Source organism: Phocoena sinus, chromosome 16 (genome assembly GCF_008692025.1).
Source record: "Phocoena sinus isolate mPhoSin1 chromosome 16, mPhoSin1.pri, whole genome shotgun sequence".
NCBI classification, from domain to species: domain Eukaryota; kingdom Metazoa; phylum Chordata; class Mammalia; order Artiodactyla; family Phocoenidae; genus Phocoena; species Phocoena sinus.
In genome coordinates this window covers 22,031,515-22,051,094 of record NC_045778.1, presented here as the reverse complement: position 1 = coordinate 22,051,094, position 19,580 = coordinate 22,031,515, and positions in this window count along the sequence as shown.

The following is a 19,580-nucleotide window of genomic DNA, read 5'->3' as shown; positions in this document are numbered from 1 at the left end:
ACCCAAAGATGGAGCCACTCGGGGTCATCCTTCCCCGTGATAAGGCCACCAAGCTGCCCCCCTCAATAGCCCTGGGTAAGGGAGGGTCATCTCTCCCGCATCCCACACCCCCCAGCAGGGGATTCCCTCTTTGGAAGCCTTTGCTTTCCGTGGCCTTCCAGCAAGGACAGACCCTTGGAAATGGGACTGTTGGTCCCCTGGGTCAGGGAGAGTCCCCTTCAGGCCTAAGGGAGGATCCTCCCGCCCAAGCTGCCGGGAGCCCTGGGCACTTTGCAGACTGACCTGAGGCTCATTCCTCCCCCTCCCAACCCGCCTGTGACTACAGAATAATCAGGTGGCAGGCTCTGCCAGGGGAGACTTCGCAGCAATGGGGCTTGGGGAGGTGGAGAGGGGCACTGCCACCAAACCCTCTCAGACATCCCAGCTGGCCTCCCATGTGCTCCTGACAGGGCTTCCTGGCCACTGTGGGTGCTCGGAGAACCTGGAGTCTGGAGCTGCCCCTGGCCACAGCTGTGAGAAGACCCTGCCTCCAGTCTCTCGTCAGGCCAGACTTTAGGAGCTGGTACTTTGGCAAAGCCTTCCCAGGCCTGGGGGAAGGAAGATAAAGAGGAACTGAAACCTCTCCCATCCCCTAATCCCTCTCCGCTTGGCCCTCCCAACCCACACTGCTGCTCAACTGGGAGGGAGATCTCCTAAGGCCTTCCAGAGCTGAGGTCCCTGTCCCAGCTGCAACCCCTCCCGCCTCCCGCCACTCATCTCCCCCACCCCTGTTGCCCATCATGCCCAGGCCAGCCTTCCCCAGAGGACAGAGGACGGCCCTACCCAGCACCTCGATGCGGGCTGCTCCCAGCCCTCCCTGCAAAGCACCAGTCCCAGATCAGTTCCTCACAGGCCACAGGGCCAGGCAGTGGGCTGGAAGGGAGCTCTGCCGGCCAGAGGAGCTCCCCAGTGGCATCTGTGACTCCGCTCCAGCCCTCCGTTGCTAGGTCTTCTGATATTTCAAGAGAAGCCAGAAATCTAGATTTGTTTGTAAAAGATTCTCCAATGTAAGTGCCAACTGATAACTCAAAATGAAAACAAAATGAACAAAAATATTACCAGGTAGGCCTATTAAAAATAAATTTTGTGCCACAGGCTACTTACCAGTGGAGAACCTGGGGGGGGACCCTCAATGGCCCTGAACCCATAGCTTGACCCAAGCACCAGGAGGGGCCTTTTGTCCCTCAAAGGGGCCTGAGCCACTTCTCTTCCAGAAAGCTCAGTGGACTCTGGGAGTGGGACCTAGCCTTCCTCCATCCCTCTCCCATGCACCCCACACACCCCTATGCTTTACCCCTTGTGAGGTAACGGCTTCCCTTGGCAGAAAAGGAAGGCCTGCTGCTTTCCCACGTGCCAGGGGAACCAGCTAGGGGGCGACAGATCCTGCCACCATCCTTGTCCGATCACAGAGTGCAGGGTGGGATGAGAACCCATGGCTGGGGGTTCTGGGTCTACCCGTCTCCCCACTGTGCACATAGGGCCACCAGGACATCACTCCCTGACCTGGTCAGGTACCAGAGAGGCTTCCCCATAGGTTGGGGAGCCATATAAGGAGCCACATTGCAGAAGTGGGGGTTAGAATCCAGCCCAGCCCGCCCTTGACACATAGAATTCTGTGCATCCAGCGTAAGCTGGGTGGCCAGCCCCGCCACTGCGGGTCCCCAAGCTGGCTGTCATCACCCCCACACTGCACTCTGGCCAGACAGCAGTCAGAAGGGGCAAGCACTAACTACCGACCCAGCCCATCTAAGGCCCCAGGAGAGCCCCTTGCAGGCGGACTGGGGTCCTGGCACAAAGGATGTTTGTCTATAACCAGGCAGCCTGGCAGCTTGGGTGTGACGTGAACACATGGCAGGGCCCTGCAGCTCCTTATATAAACCAAAAAACCGCAGACTGGGAGACAGAGCTTTTTCAGTGAAAGCAGGACTAAAGCTTGCCTCTGATAAGCAAACACTTTCTGCTGAGAGTCCAGATCCTTACAAACAAGATCCTCAGAGGGAAGATACTTACAGATACTATGGAGAACAAACAGATTTTAAGCACTCTGACCCAATAAAAAAGGCTCAATTACCTTCTTTTTTTTTTTTAATTGGGGTACAGTTGTTTTACAATGTTGTGTTAGTTTCTACTGTACAGCAAAGTGGAGTTCCTGCTGTACTATACAGCAGGTTCTCATTAGTTATCTATTTTATACATATTAGTATATATATGTCAATCCCGATCTCCCACTTCATCCCACCCACCCCCTTCCCCCCTTGGTGTCCATACGTTTGATCTCTACATCTGTGTCTGTGTCTCTATTTCTGCCTTGCAAACAGGTTCATCTGTACCATTTTTCTAGATTCCACATATATGCATAAATGGACGATATTTGTTTTTCTCTGACTTACTTCACTCTGTATAACGGTCTCTAGGTCCATCCACGTCTCTACAAATGACCCAATTTCGTTCCTTTCTATGGCTGAGTAATATTCCACTGTATGTATGTATATCTTCTTCAATTACCTCCTGATGATATTTTTAAGATGAGAATGGCAGCCATTCTCTATTTCTGACTCACATCCTTCAAAGACTCTGAGTGTCTTGCTTGAATATGTCATTCAGTGTATTTTCTTTTCAACAGGACATTCTCTAAATCAGACTGACCTTCCTTTCTGTTAGTCAGTCAACAAATATTTCGGGAGCCTGTCCAAATGGCCAACCAGGGAGAGGTCTGTTGACCTACTCACCCCTAGCCCGGGGCCTACTTTGCAGAGACTTCCTGCCAGCCACCTGCTGAGAAGACACATGTAGTTTTGGAGCCTGCAGGCCTCCCCCTTCTGCAGCCCCAGAAAGCTCTAGAATCCCAACCCTCCAGCCAAGAGAGGCAGCTGGGAGGGCTGGTCAAGTGGTTCATGAGAACCTGATAGCTGTGCGGCTGACATCTGGGAGCGGCCATCCGGGTGCCGGGCACCACTCGATCCCCGGCCAGCCCCTGATGAGGCCAGGGCTGCCACCTCATCCCTTGACCTGCCTTTGGCTGGTCTGGCCCACACCTGCCCCCGGCCTTGGCCCCTTTCACATCTTTATGTCCCAGGAGCTTTCTTTCCATTTGGGCCTAAAACACACTACAGAGCCCCCCATCCCTTGCAGCGCCGAGCTCTGATGCTGATTCGGCAAGGCAAGAGGCGATCTGGAGTTTGTCTGCTCCTGAGGGTCAGCCTCCGCTCCCCAAGGCTTTATTACGGGCCTCCAGACCAGACTTTAGGCATCTGGAAGAGCTGCCTCCTGGAGTGCTTAGCAGGGGCACACCTATCTGAGGAATCACAGGAACCAACAGGAAGAGATTCAGGGGCCTTGATCAGGGGAGGGGTCACTTGGTACCCAAAGCCCTAAGGCCAAGTATGGCTGGCCTGCAGCCAGATGGAAGAGCTGCAGCCGAGGTGCTCGCTGGGCCTGCAACACCTTGAGCCCTCTCTGAGCCTTAGCTGCCTTATCTTTAAATGGGATAAAGTCTGGAGCAGTGGGGTAGACTTAGGCGGTAGAGCCATACAGACCTGGATTCAAACCCCAGTTTTGAGCCATGATCTTGCGTGAGCTCCTTAACCTATCTGAACCACAGATATATCATCTGTAGAGGGGAAAGGATAACAGCGCTCACCCTCTGTGGCTGTTGACAGTGCTAGAGGACATGTACATAAAGTACCTGGCACAGAAGCAGGGCTCAGTAAGCAGGAGTTATTATTACGCCACAGGCCTGTTTTGAGGATTAAGTCCAATGAGATGATGTGTGTGCAAAGGCTCGGTGAAATACAGTGAGCAAACGGTAGCAATGACCACTTATCAGTTTGTCCTCCTCTCCCTGGGCCTCTTACCCCTCCTTCCCTTTTCTCTGTCTGGTTTATCTTCCCTTCTCTGCCTTAACCTTCTCTTGGCTTCTCTTCCTCTAGTCCCTCCCCTCTCCCCCTGGTCCCACAGACTTAAAAACCAGCCTCCAACACCAGTCTCATCTTCCCTCACTCCAGAACCTACAATGGCGTCCCAGTCTCCCCAAGCCCAAATTCAGCAGCACCGCCATCCCTCACCACCAATTTTACCTCACGTCCCACCCCATCAAATTAAAGTAGTGGTTATGGGAAGGAAATCCAAAAAAGAGGGGATATTGGTATACATCTAGCTGAATCACTATGCTGTACAGCTGAAACTAACACAACATTGTAAAGCAACCATACTCCAATAAAAACTAATAAAAACATTTAAAAATAAAAGAAAATGGAAGTAAAAAAATTAAAGTAGTGGTTTGTAAAGTTTCTAGCATAGTGTTTAGTACATAGAAAATGATTAATAAATAGTAGTGACTTTTGTCATCCTGGTTCTTGGGCATATAAAACAAAGCAACACAGACAGGCAGGGAGAGTTAGGTTTTTGCTGTGCATTTAGTGAGCCTTTGGTTAAAATCAGTAAACTCTCACTCATCGAGTGCCTGGCCAGGCTTCCAAAGCTCCATGTCACAGTATCCTCAGAGTTCCAGTCATTCAAAACTCACTTACAGTCGACCCGTCTGTGCAGGGAGTTGTGCTAGGCACGGGACAGGGGTGACACGGGGGGCTGGCACAGCCAGAACAGGTTCACAGAAGGACTGGAAAGCAGGGAATAAGGACCCAGGCCCCCATGCCACCTCGGAACACAAGGGCACTGGGTGGACTGGGACACGACCCAGCTTTCTCTACACGGCCTGCCCTATCTACCCTGGGGCTGTCTCTTCTCTAGGCCCCAGTTCATTCTCCCGGCCCTGGCACTCCCTGCCCTTGCCACCCTGGCCTCCCTTCTGTCTGGTAAAGGAACAGCTCTGGCCTGACGTGGAGTCTTTGCACATGCTCTTCCTCCTGCCCAGGATATGCTTTCCAGCCTAGACACCTCCAGAGGTGTAAGAACTCCTCCTAGAGCCCACCTCTGCCCATGCTTGTGGGATGGCTGGCTTTCTTTTAGGTTGTTATGAAAAGAGCTGGGTTTGAACCCAGCTCTCTCACCTCCCAGCTGGCCTTAAGCAAGTGGCAGCCCCTCACCTACACCAAGGATTCCCATGACCACACATGTCAGGGCATCCGACCTAGGCCAGGGGCCTAAAAACAGTGGCTGATGATGAGAGACAGGAACACACCCCATTTTAGAGGCTGGAAAGGGAGGTGGGAATCAAGTGGCTTCAATGCCAGTAAAGAGCTGGCTCTTTAGCCCAAGCCAGAGAGAAGCAGGCAGCATTGAGGAAGGTCAGTCAAGGTCCGTACAGGATGGATCCTTGGAGAGAGCAGGCAGGACCCCACGCCCGGATCCTTAGCCAAACCCTGTTCACCCTATGGTCCATGGATGCACCCTTATCTTCTGTACCAGATCAAGGGCAACTTGGGAGCAGAGGCCATGCCCCATGCCTCTGAACTCCTCTAAGCTCTAAGGCAGGCTGGGCACCCAGGAGGTGCCCAGTAAAGACTGTCACCAGATGCTGTGGTTGCATGGTTCTCAGCAGGCCACCCGGCATGGGCTTTCCGGGGTCTCTAACTCCCCTGCCCAGCATCTCTCCCAGTTAAAAAGATGGTCCCTTCTCCCTGCAACCCCACCCCTTTGCTCCCCTCAATTAGATTATGTCTGTAAAGCACCCTGAGGTAAGTGTGCTATAAATACAAGGCATTTCTATTAGATCCAGGTTAGGGAAGCTGTGAGGAGGCGGGCAAAGGACAGGGGCTCCGGGGAGTCTGCGCCAGCTGAACTGAATAGGGTTTCTTGTGGCCCAGATGCCATTAGTCAAAACTGACGGCTGCCGCTGGTTCCTCGGAGTTACTAGTAACCAGGGAGGGCAGAGTTGGCCGAGATTCGAGCATGTTCAGTGCTTCGGACTACCTGTAGTATGTGCAGCTGGAGTAAGTCCAGGGACCGTTCAGCCGAGCCACTTTAAAAGTCATTTTTCGGCCCACATGAGTTTAAGGGTTTGGGGGGTTCTCCGGGTTCTCACTTTGCAGACTGTTCTCTGAGACCCCTTTTGAGACGGGACTGTGATGTGCTGGACCGAGGCTAAAAGGCCCCACAAGCTGGGCAGTCGTGGGTCTCTGGCTGAATGCTCTCAGGCACATTCCTCTTCCCATTCTCTCCTCCGATGACCTCTCCCTGGGACATAAGGGGATCTACAATCCTCATCAATCCTCTCTTTCCTTACCAGCCTCTGAACATCACTGTGGCTTTTTATTCTTGCTGGCTTGGTTCCCCACTATGGGGTACACAGCACATGGGAGCAGGACATAAGCTGAGTGTTCAACCCATCTCGTCTTCAGGTAGACGCGCACACTAGGAGGTCCCGCCAGCTGACTGAGATCCTAGGAGGTCCCGCCAGCTGACTGAGATCCACTGGTAGAGCTTAGCGTGACCTGGCAGATCTCCCGATGAGTCCCTCCTTAGCTGACCACCACAGATGCAGCCACACCCCTGTTTACCTCCCCATCACTGCCTCCACCACCGACCCTCACCTCGCCCACCACCACCTCCCACCTCCCACCCTCAAGGAAGAGTCAAGATGCTGATGAAGTCAAAAGGAGACCTTTGTCAGGAAAACTCCACGGAGGAGCAACTGAAACCAGAGATTGCAGAAGATCCTGGGAAATTTAGAGTCCGAACAAGATCTGCAAAGGGTACAAGCAGGCAGCCAGCCCTTTCCGTGAAAGGACTGAATTCCACGTCTCCTATTTCACGTCCCCCACAGCCTGAAGGTTGGCAAAGGCCGGCCTGATGGATCAATGAACAGCCATTCACAGTGTGCCTGGATTTCGAGCAGCCCTTTGTTCTCCAAGAGGAAGAGGGGTGGAATTATTCATGGTGTGCCCACGAGGATGCGCCCTTTCCTCAAGGAGCTTGTAATATCTCGGAAGAGACAGAGTATAAAAATAGTAACGGCAGGAATAAGTATAAAGTTGAATGAAGGAAAGGTTGGGGTGCTGCAGGAGACGGGGAGAAGGGGGTCTGACCTCACTGGGTATCTGGAAAGGCTTCTCTGACGGAGCTTCCCGCCTGAGGCCTCCCCTCTCCTGTCCCCACGGCCCTGGCCCTTTTCTGAATGCCCTGCTCCATGGCCTTCCTACAGGTACCATCTGCTCTCGAGATGCCCACAATTGAAGGCTCCCCCCAGCACCTGGACATCATGCTCGTCAGATGTCACAACCGGAAGAGGCCTTAGCAGCCCACTGCCTGTGATGCAGACTCTCCTAGCATCACGGGAACTCTGTGATGAACCCACTTAACTTCTGCACGCCTCAGTTTTTTCATCTGTAAAATGGGCCTGCCTTAGATGATTACGACGTTTAAGCAGGACAAGGGCAGTGACAGTCCTCTGTGGGCTGGGGGCATCGGGGATGAAGTGTTTCTGAGGTCTGAAGGCAGCAGATAAAGGCCAGGATGATTTTCTTTCAGACAACTCCACCCCCAGAGGCGCCAGTCCCACTCAGGGATATCTCTGACTCAGGAGTGTGACCTCAGTCAAGGTTCGTGGGATCACACGGAGGGTCTGCGGAGGGTGGCGGGGAGGAAGGGGCTTGTTCCCATCCTGGGACGGGCCTGACTGACTTTCCATCAGTAATGGCTTCAGGGTGCAGACAGCTGGAGACAGCGAGGTGGGGGTGGCTGGGAGAGCGAGGAGCCCAGACGGGGGACAGGAAGGTGAGCGCTCAGTGCCGTGGCACGCGGGCCCCTAAGCCCGGCCCCGCGTTAAATATAACCCCGGCCCATTGTTTCCTCAGTTATTGTATTTTGCAGTTTTCCCTCTTGAGAGGCAGCCTAAATGAGGACTGGCCGAGTCAGGGGCCGCCTGGAAGTTCTAAGAACACAATTGTTTTCGTGATGAAAATTAAAATTGTATATTTTCTAAGTTTAAAAAAGCAAACACTCCAAGGTCATACACTGGACCTGTGCCTCCTGGAATCCGGCTGGTTTGCTATTCATCCTCAAGGTGCCTGAGTCTGGGGGCCCAGAAGGGTGGGTCAGCAGGGGGCCATCGCCTGGAAGATGGCTGAGAAATACACCCAGTGGGACACTCAAGTCCTTAAGAAGCAGCTCGTCCTGGCCCGACAGCTCGTAGGCACCACGGGAGGCTCAAAGGGCAAACTGGCAGATGAGTCCGGCTCAGAGCCCTAATGCTGGGAGACCTACTCACTGCCTCACTTCTAGGGACCCAACCTGCCAAGAACAAGGCTTGCTGGCCTGGGTGACCAGGCCTGGAGGAAGGGGGATGCACCTCTACTTCGGGGCTCGAGACCCAGAGCTCTCCTCTCCTGGAGCAAGTGTGCAGCAAGGGGGCATCAAAGCCCCTCCAGGGGTGCACCTGATCGTGCACTGGGTCCTCGCGCTTCTGTGTTCTCTCCCTTTCTCTCTCTCTCTCTGCTCCCCTGACTCTCTCTGCTTTTGTCTCTCTAACTCTCTTGCTCTCCCTCTGTCTCTCTGTTTCTATCTGTCTCTCTCGCTCTTTCTCTCTCTCCCTCTCTCTTTCTCTCTTGCTCTCACTCTCATATTCTCAGTCCTCAGAGAATCTCTGTTGAACTAAGGAGCCTTAATCCCACTTGACAGATGATAAAGGAGCCCCGAGGGATCCCTGAGAGACCAGCTTGGGGTCAGCCATGGGCAGGACCGGGCCAAAAATCCAGGGCTTGGGTATCCCAAGTGGTTTGAGCACTCCACCTCCCCGCCAAGCGGGTTGGCCCGGAGGAGGCTGTGGAGACCACCTAGTGAGTCACCATTCCCCCCTCCTTCCCTTCCCCACAGTTCTCCGTGGCACTGCCCCTTCCTAGCACGGGGGCGGGGGAAGTGCCCTCCGTTCTTTCCCTCCACTCCCAGCACCCACTCCTCCCTCAGCTGGGGTGGTATCGGCCTACATGTTTTTCCTCTGACAACCTTGGCAGCCTTCCCCAGCTCGGCACTCCAGGGATAATGGCTCAGTGATCGGACCAGCAGATCTATGAGGCTGAGTTCCCAGCAACCACAGCTAGGTGCTCCTGACCAGAGTGGGTCCCAGCTCCATCAGCACTGGCTCACCCTGGCCTGCTCCTGGGGAAGAGGTGAGAGGAGGCTGGGTGGAGTGGGTCCCGGGAACCCCTCCCGGCTTCCAAACACGGCAGTCCTCTTTGTGTCACTGAGCAGCCAGAGCCTGGACGGGGCAGCTGGGGAGGCCCTGACGTGAGCTAGGAAGCTGGAGACAAATTTTCACCCTAGAAGGGCGTGCGTGTAAATAACAACAGCAAACCCTTGTGTAACCTGTTCTAAGCAATTTGTGCATTAGCTTGTTTAATCTCCACAATGGCCCATGATTATCCCCATTCTACAGATGAGGGAACCAAAGTCTGGAGGGGTTAAATGACTTGCCAAGATCCCAGGACCCCAGCCCTGCTGGCTCCAAAGACTGCTCCTGGGCACTTCCCCGGGCCTGCTCAGGGACAGTCTAACAGACCAAGCTCTTTCCAACACTGAGATGCTGAGGGATGTGCAACCGCAGTCACACCAGGCCCAGGCCATGCTGGGTTTAATGCTCTGCAGCTGCCATCTTGAAATTCTGAGTAATTTTTGAAAAAAGGGCTCAGCATTTGTATTTTGCACTGGGCTCTGCAAATCATGTAGCCGGTCCTTGGAACAGAAACCATGCCCCCAGAGGTCATTCTCTGAAGGGAAAGCTGGCCGCTGAGCTCTGCCTCTCCACTTCTTGTTCACTGGTCTTTGCTTGGACTTTCTCTAGCTCCTTCTGGGTATACGCTGGGGGCCAGGTGAGCTCTCAGTTCGTGTCTTTCTCTGAACAGTGCCAACCCGAGAGACCCCAAACACTCCATACCTCTCACCAGCCCTGGAGAGAGAAGCTGGAGCAGGGAGCAGCCTGGGCCGAGGTGACCTGGCCCCGGTCCCCAGGGCAGCTGGGAAGGGAGGCTTCTGGAGCTATTCTGTTCCATTCCACCTCCTGCTGATGGATGTGTATCTACAGCTCTCCTGAGCCTGGGGCAGGCTGCATGGCTGTAACCTTGAGCTCAGCCCAAGAACCCCCCACGCTCAGAGCCAGGTGGTGGGCTAAGCTCAGCCCCCTTCTAGGTGTTTTCTTTCCCAACACCCACCCTCTTGTGGGAAGTGATCCCAGGGTCCAGGGCCCTGGGAGGCTGGATTCCAGGCTGCAGTTTCCACAGTTCCAGCAGGCAGAGCCCTCTCCCCTCGGAGAGCAGGATTCCTTATGCTTTAATGCCTGAATGTTTAGACCCTGGGCCAGTTTCATTCCTGCTGAAGCTGAGAAGCTGGACAGGGACAAGAGGAGACCCTGGGTACAGTGGATAGAGGGCAGGGGCAGGCAGGACACCAGCGTTCCATCCAGCTCTGCCATTGCATAGCAGCGGGACGGGAGGAAGCCAGGCAACCCTCTGGGCCTCTGTTCTCTAGTCGGTCACATTAGAAGACTGGACCTGAAGGGCTTTCTTTGAGGTCCCTCCTTGCTCTGAGAGTCAACACTTTGAGGACTCAAGAAGATGGACTTTTTCCTTTTTCTTTTTTTGGCCACGCAGCATGCAGGATCTCAGTTCCCCAACCAAGGATTGAACCCGTGCCCCCTGCAGTGGAAGCGTGGAGTCCTAAGCACTAGATCGCCAGGGACTTCCCTGGACATATTTTAAAGGCAGCCCACTAAGACCAGAATTCTTCTGATTGGGAAGCAACCCTGACATGATCCCCAGCCTCAACTAACATCCTATCATCTCAGCATCCCCAAGACTCCAGCAAAGGCCCATATGACACCTTCATTCATCTTGCTTGGGGTCAGAAGCCAACTCTTGAGTGAGCGCCATGGGCAGAGGGAAGGAACGCTCTGGTTGACCAGGCTGGTCCCACCTGAACGGCCAGGAGTGAGCCGGCAGTGCGGGAGGCATAGCTCTCAGAGAGAAGTCAGGGGGAGGGGAGTCAAAGCTGCTCAGGCCATCATGACAACGAACATTCGCGCCGCACAGCCTCACTGACCACCCAAAAGGGGCCACCCCTCCTCCCTGGGGGCACAGAGCCCTCCACGCACCCCTCTATCGCAGCACGGCAGACGTGCCCACCTGCATCCTCTCTAAGGCAAGGGCTTCTCCGGGGGGCCACACCTCATTCACCTGACTGTCCCAGCACACTGCTGAGGATCTGGCACAGTCGCTGCTCAGCACGTGTTTGCTGGATGACGGCTCGAGTCAGAGGGCTCCAGAAAATAATGCTATGGAGTGTGTCCTAGAGCACATGCTTCAAGATCCATCTCCAGTGTCCCCTTCTTCAGGGAGCAAGAGCCTCCATCATTTAGGACTTTGTGTTGGAAGTAACGACAATGAAAGCTTTCTCAAGTGGATTAAACAAAAAGGGAATGCATTGTTCACCTAAGGTGGCAAGTTCAGAAATAGAGTGGATCCCAGGACTGGTTTAACCCAGTGGCTCAAAAATGTCACCAAGGACCTAGTTTCTTTCTTTTGCCTCTCTGCTATTCATGATGCTATCTTTATTCTAAGGCCGACTTCCTTTGTGGTCTCAAGGTAGCTTCCAGAATCTCCCCCAAACCACAGACTTCTCTCTCATATCCAGAGAGAGAGGGAGTAAGCAAGCAACTCTGCCTCAGCAATCCAGGTAAAATCCTGAGACTCACTCGGACGGACCACATGTCCACCCACCAACAAACCGTTGTGGCAGGGGACGGAACATGCTGACTGGCTGACTCCCAACAGGGTCTCTTTCTTCCCGAAGCTACAGTGGAGTCCACTGTGTCCAGAGAACCTCATAAAGATTCTCTGAGCAGGCATGGTGGATGCCCAGGTGAAGACAGGGTCCTGTCGGGAAAGCAGAAGGGCAGGTAGAAGCAACCATCGAAATCCCACTACACCTGCCCTAACTCTGCTCACCCTGAGGCTGAGCTCCCAAGAACGCTGTTTCCTGCTTTATCTATACACTTACCACACTAGACTGTAAAGTAGATGTTTACCCATTTGTCTGCCACATGAGACCATGAACTTGCTGAAAGCAGCCACCACATCATAGCCACCCCTATGGCCTGTTTCAGGCCCTCACTCAGGGCTGCATACTCAACAGGTACTCAGTTTACATTTGTTCAGTGAAAAAGCTGCCCAGAGTAAAACTCTCATGAAACGATGTCCCTCTGTCCAAAGAGGCCATAACAACTTCCTGTTTGTTTTAAAATAAGTGTGTGTAGTCTTTTCCTTGCATGATTTCTTAATGGGATCTCTTGCATCTGGAAGAATGGCGCCCGTAATTCCAGGAAGCAGGTTTGTATGTGCCATGCCGCCTGTGCTTCCTGTTGCAGAGACGGTAGGGGGTGGCACACAGGTCCTCCAGGTGCCTGTTCCCCCCTTGGGGTGGCGGGTGGACATAAATGTGCCCACTCACTGGTCCAGTCACCACATCCATGCACCAGAGGTGCTGGGACGGTCACAGGAAACCGGACAGCTCAGAGCTCTGCACATCACAGGCCCGGACTGGGGGCTAAAAACGGCCTCAGGAAGACGAGCCATGGTGGATCAAAGAGTTTTCCTGCTTTGGAGGAAAGCCCCCAGCACATGAGCTCATCCCACGCTGCTCCCAGGAGGATTCCAGATCTCCAGATGGGAGGCAGGCTGGATGGCCAAACTGCCCTGTCTCCTTAGTTACGTTCTTTGTCTAATCCCTGCGGTTCCAGTTGTGACGGGAGAGCGGCATCTTCGCCCCCATCCCACCGGCCTTGCCAGGCCTGTCCCAAGGCCCAGGAGGATGGAAAGGACCAAGGTCCAGCTCCCAGCCTCTGACAGCCCACCAAGCAAGGCCTCAAAATACAAGTGAGGACGCTCGGTCACGTGTCCAAGGGGACCTGGAGCTTGTGAAGAGCCACTTCCCAGACCTCCCTCGTGTAAACCAGCTGTGTAAACCTGCCCCTCTGGGGCTGGTTGGCGAAAACTGGGTCAGAGCACAAGAAACTGTTAGGAACCTGACAGCGTGCAGCCCCGAACAACACTCCTGCTCTTCCTCAAGGAAGCTGAAGCCTCCACCTAATAGTCAACACATCTTCGTTTTGTTGCTTGGAATGTATAGACAGGGAGGGGCTCCGCGGTGTGAACACCAAGGTGGGGGGAAGTGCTGAGTCTGCGGGAGGCCAGCAGCTGACGTGGGGGCTAGTGGGGTCAGGCTTCCAGCTCAGCACCCCCAGCCCAAGCGCACCCCATCCCTACCACCTTCAGAAACCCACACAGCCAGGGCCTGTCGAGCCTTGCATTTTTCTTTGGAAGATTCCTTGGTTCACTTTGCATTTATCCTCATGGGTTGCCAACACCCAACACACAAACACACACTCTCATAAAACATAATCATGAAACACACACACAAGCCCTTTTTAAACCTCTGTGGGTTCCCTTTCCTCCTTCCTAGTGTATACACATTCCTTTTAGACATTCCATAATTTTATGTATTATGTATAAACATTATATATGTATTTTTATTCTGCCCGGTCTACCTAATATATCACATACAGTATAAACATTGTTTGACGTATAAACAATGTATAAACATTGTTTGATAGTACAGCTACTTTAAAAGAGAACAAGTGCAGAAGGCCATGTATTGTGGTCTGAGGGTAGGGGTGGAGGGAGACACGAGAAGCCTGGAAAGCCAAGTCCACGGAGCTTTAAGCATGGAACACATAGCACACGATGCACCCAGCGGCTCTGGCCTGGGGGACATCCCCTCGAGCACCCATTAAGCTCCTCTGGCCTCAGAGGAGGAGACAGATGGGGGCAGATCCCAGATCTACAGCTGGAGGGCAGAGGTTCCTTAAAGAAAAGAATGCAGAAATCCAAAAACAATAAATGGGTACAAAAGTGAAAACTTATTTAGAATGAGAAAATCAAAACAAATTACAAGTTTTAAAAAGCTGACGAATTCCACAAACATCACAAAATGCTATTCCAGACCAGCTTCTGCCTTTGCACAGTTCAAAGCTCATTTCCCTCCCCTCCACCTGCTCTGGGGCCCTTCACATCACCCCAGGAGGCACCTCTGTGCCAGGAACAGGGGGCGGCAAGAATGCACAGGAGCCTTTCCCACCCCAGGACGGCCAGCCACGAATGCCACAGCCATGGTGACACGTCTCCTTAAAGCCAAACACACTTCCCCCAACTCCGCGTCCCTTGAGCCAGACCCCAGTGATGCCCTGACAGGCCCCTGCAAGTGTCAGGCAAAGTGAAGGGAAAACGCAGTGGTCTTAACAGATTGCAGTTAAATTATTTTATTTATGCAATTATTACAAATACCTGTGACCATGGCGACACATCGCAAGGGTCCCTGATGGGCCTGGGAAGGCTCTGGTGCACTGGGGCACCCTGGGTTTGAAGCCTCACCAGCTTCTGGTGGCACCACCTCTGCTAGAGACCTTCACCCTTCACCCTTCACTTTGTCTGGTGGACTTTGTCACAGTATAAATGTCACTTCCTCCTGAACCCCAACCTACAATAGGGCTTTGCTGTTCTCTCTCGCAGAACCCTGCTTTTCCCCTGTTGAGTATTTTTCATAATTTGTAGCTATATTTTTGTGTGTCTGTTGATTGGTGTCTATCTCTCCCAGCAGATGTCATGTCCCAGAGGGCAGGGACGACATCTGTCCTGTCTACTGTGTGTCCCCAAAGTCTAGTACCCACTAGGCCACTATCCACAATGACAAGGAGAGTAAACAGCGTGCTGCCGCGCGGTACACTGTGTAGTGTCAGAATGCCAAGCACCAAGGTGCTAGTGAGCTCCTGCCTCTGCTCTCTGCTGGCTGAGTTACCTCTTCCCAACAGCTAACTGCCTGCTAGGTCCAAACAATGCTCAGAGATGCACAAGGCCTAAAATAAAACAAGAGAAAGGAGGAAACGATAGCAGGGGAGGTTATGGGGAATCATCCACGGAGTATCACACCTTATATACTGTTTATTAAGGATATGGAAAATATCACACAAAATATGAAAACACAAAAACAGTGTGTTTTGTGTGGGGGGGGGTTGGTTTCTCGTTTTCTTTTGTTTCGTTTTTTGGGGAGATTTTTTTGTTTTGTTTTGTTTTACAGAAGGATAGCTTTACTGCTTTGCCAGGCAAAGAGGGACACTGCGGGCTCCTGCTGTCGAAAACTATGTGTCCCTTGTGTGTGTTTTGTTTTGAAAAAAAATCAGAAAATTCTGGAAGGCTCAAAAGGAAGCAAGACAGACACACAAGATGGAACGGGTTAAACCTTTTTTGTCACACAAGAAACACATTACATCACAGATCCTCCTCGATTTGCACAATGAAGTGACGTCCAGATAAACCCATTGTGAGTGGAGAATGCATTTAATACACCTAACCTGCCACACATCATACAATAGCTTAGCTAGCCCACCTTAAACATGCTCAGAACACGGACGGTAGCCTACAGTTGGGCAGAATCGTCTAATACCACGCCTATTTTAAAGTGTTGAATCTCTCGTGTAATTTATTGAATACTCTACTGGAAGTGAAAAGCAGAATGGCTGCGTGGGTACAGAATGGTTGTAAGAGTGTCGGCTGTTTATCCCCGTGACGGCATGGCTGATGGAGCTGCAGCGCTGCTGCCCAGCATCACATATCGCTAACCCGGGAAAAGATCAAAATTCAAGACTCAAAGTTCAGTTTCGACTCAATGTGTTATCGCTTTTGCACCACTGTGAAGTTGAAAAATCGTTAAGTTGAACCATTGTACGTTGGGGACCATCTGCATATGAGTGTTTCCTAGAAATATTTAATTAGGCTAGAAAATAGACTGGCCAAAGAAATAAGAGAGGAAGAAAGATTGAGGGATGGAGAGAGGGAGGAAAGGAAGGAAGGAGGAAGGATGGAGGAAAAGAGGGAAGGAAGGAATGAATCATTAAGACCTCAAAATTAAGCAAAATGAGACAAGTTACCTGAAAGACTGTCACGATTCTCAGCCTGAGCTAAAACTGGCTTGTCACATCTGCAGTGAAGTATACCTGATTACAGAACCTTCAGGCTGCACCACCAGTACCTGTGCCGTGCAGTGAGTTGGTTTTAGGGAGGGGGACCAGAGCTGGCCACCAGCCCTCACCCAACACCCCAGAAAGGGCTCCTGCCTGCACTCACCAGGACTAAGGGAGGTCTGGCCATCACACATTCAGAGGACAAGCCAGGAGCCTCCAGGAGCCTCCAGGAGTGGAGGACTGACACTCCTTCGTGTCCCCTAGACCTGTTTCCATGGTGACAGAACCCCTCATGCCTTGTAAACCAGGAAGGGAAGCAGAGCAAGCTCTCCTCCTCCCCGCCCCCAGCCCCTCTGCCCCCTCCAGTAGGTCCTTTGTCTACAGCTGTGTCTGTAAACACCTCTCTGCACACCCCCTCCTCTAGCCCCCGCTTCTCCTGTCTGCAGTGTAGCACACATTCCCCACCCCCCAACTGATCTATTTGGGGAGAATGGGGGAAAACGACTCTTTAATTTCCTGCCTTCATTAATTATTGTAATGGCGTTCAACTTGGGGGAGGGAGGGGGCACAACGCGCCTAATATGTTTTTATGTCGACAAACACATTCTCTCCTTGGCAGAGAAAGAGGCCTGTTTGGGGTTTGGGGATGTGGAGTGATTTACAAGGAACATTAACACCAGAGAAATTCTCCTGCTACAGATTCATGGGTTGGCTTTCTGTGGTGACTTGAACCCTCACCCTCACCCTCTCCCTCTCCCCTTAAGATCCCTGTCTCCTCGCCTCACTTTTCCCCCTATCCTAATACTCTTCTTCTCTCTCTTAATCCACCTCTTTTCCCCCGTGTTCACATCCCTCTTTTCCCCACCACACCCCTCTTGCTGCCTCTCGCCTTCTCGCCAAAGCTGAGGACTCTTGGGGAACGTGGCTGATGAGCGGAAGCTCTCGGGCTGACATCGTTCGCTGCAAGCAGTGGGGCCAGGGTCCTGAAGGGCGCTGTGGGCAGGAAAGGTGGGAACCAGGTCTGCTTTGCCCTGTTTCTCTGTGGAGACCCCTCACCCCAGCCTCTAGCCGTGTCTTACTCTCCCCATTAGAACGGGAGAAGGTTACCAGGGGAACCCTGAGTAAACAGAATGCTCTCCAGGCCTTTGTGGCCCTGGGCGGGGAAGCCCACTGGAGAAGTCTTCCAGGTCTGCCATCAGTGGGAAAAAGCCCATTTGGGTTGGCAGAATCTCTGGAGAGAAGGAACGAGATGAAGCTAAGAAAAACAGTTCCACAAATCACTCTCAGTGAGGTGAGTCTCCACAGCAACCTGCCCAGGGCTGAGAACCACAGAGGCAGGAGATGCACTGTTGCCACGGAAACCACATCCTAGAAACCCACTGGTATTGGTCTCTGTTTGCATTTGCAGATAAGGTGCTGGGGGCAGGGGCTAGACCTGCAGGGTCCCTCAGAGGAACAGGATGGAGGACAGAGGGAGAAAAGAGGGGAGAGAGACGAGGGGCAGGAAAGAGAGGCAAGAGGGGAGAGCAGATGGAGAGAAGAGAGAGAGAGGGTGATAGAAGGAAGGAGGGAGGAGAGGAAGGTTCTAGACAGCCTCTCAGGGGGATCCTGGGTTCTCTGGGCTTTGCCCAGAAGAGAAGGAAGCGCCCTGTGCACTGAGTATGGACATGTACAAGTGAGTTGAGGGGAAGGGGACTGAGCCGAAGCCCAGGATGAACCTCACGTCAGCCGAGGCACCCACTTGTCCTCATTGCTTTTACTCCATCATTGTTCAAAATGAGTAAATGAATCATACCCTGGGGCGCCTGCTCACTGACCACAGAACAACCCCCCAAAGGGTCTGGAACCAGAGGAACCCCACTTGGGGCCTCCGGTCCCTCCTCCCCCAGGGTGCCCAAGCACAGGGGTTCCAGAGGGAAGGTGATTGGAAGTGGGCCCCAAAGCCAGCCTCTTCCCTGATTACTCCCAGACACGGGTCTGTGGTTCCCTTTTTCTGGGAGTTAAGTGGCCACTGTGTGCCTAGCGCCACCTGCTGGTGACCACTGGAAGCAAGACAGCAGTGACTAGAATTGGCGGGGCCCAGGGTGGCCCCCACCACTGAGCCTCAGCAACCTCTTCAAGCCGGGGGTCAAACTGGTACCCTCCTCCACGCCCCCTCGGACGGCCTGCGGGCCAGATGAACTGTTCAGTCAAATGAGCCACGGTCGCATTCGGTGTCTGATCTTGGCAAGTCAATTCCCTCTGTGGGCTCCCATGTCCCATCTGTGCAACGAAGGTCTAGAAGGGCTCTTTATGGCTTGGATACTCTGATTCCTTGACTCAAGCCAGAATTTAGCCCCTATCTGGAATATTTCTTTGAGTCTGAGGGGAGATACCAGAACCCCTCCAGTCATATGCATAACCACCTGATCTGGGTGGTTAGGGATGATTAATCTTTGCCTCTCCCTCCTTCATGCTGACTGGAATGAGGACATGATGGCTGGAGCTTAGCAACCATCTTGGACCATGAGGCAGGGCTGCTGGATAAGAGGGACCTAGATGCCTGATGACTTTGTGAAGGTGTCCAAACCCTCTCTGTATTGTCTAATTCTGATGTTTTTATTCATTTTCTTGACAGAAAATGATTTTAATCTTCTTTAAGAACAGTATTGTTTTAGTTTTTAATTGTCCTTATCCTCAAAAATCTCTGAACCACTGGACTGGGATTAGTAATGAACATGCTGCCTCTTCATTAGACTGTAAGAATGTTGGGGGCAGAGGGAGTCTCCAGCCCAGGGCTTTCCTCATAGGAGAGTGTTTGTAGAATTTTGTTGAGTGGGAAGGAGTTAAAAAGAGACAAAAATCATGGACAGATAAACTGAAGCTGGATGTAAATCTGGGGCAAGAAACCCAAACCATTTCAAGCAGTGTCTGAGGACAGAGCGAAAGGAAGGCGGTACAGAGAAATTCAGCAGCCAAGGACAGGACCTAGCAGAACAAGAGCTGAAGGACTTGAACCCAGGGAAAGAACTGACCTCCAGAACAAAATACTTTTGGGGTGTTAGAGGGCTCCTCAGGGATGGCTTGAAGTTGACCCTGACCTTGAATGTCATGTCTAGGGAAGACAGCAGAGACCTGGGTTTAAATCCTGCTGTGTCGCTTACTAGCTGGATGAGTTTAGATAACTTGCTTGGCCTCTCTGAGTTTCCGTTTACTCATAGAACAGTAAAAATAGATGGAATGATATGTACGAACTCCCCCCCCCCCCGACCCCCGCGTCACTGCCTGGCATGTTGTGGCACCCAATCAATCGTAATGATGTCCAACAATCTTTCAGGTGCTGTGGCGGATGGACTTTCAGGTGGCCACGTGATCTGGCCTCCTGACGTTCATGTTTTTCTGGGATCCCCTCCCCTCGAGTGTAGGCGGGCCCTGGGACTTGCTTCTAACCCACAGAGTGCGGCAAAGGTGACCGGATGTCTCTTCCATGATTGTATTACGTTATGTAAGACTCGGTCTTGCTGGTGGGCTTGCTTAAGAGTCTCTCTCCATTGCTGGCTTTGAAGAAAGAGCTGCCACGAGTCCTACGGCGGCAAGAAAG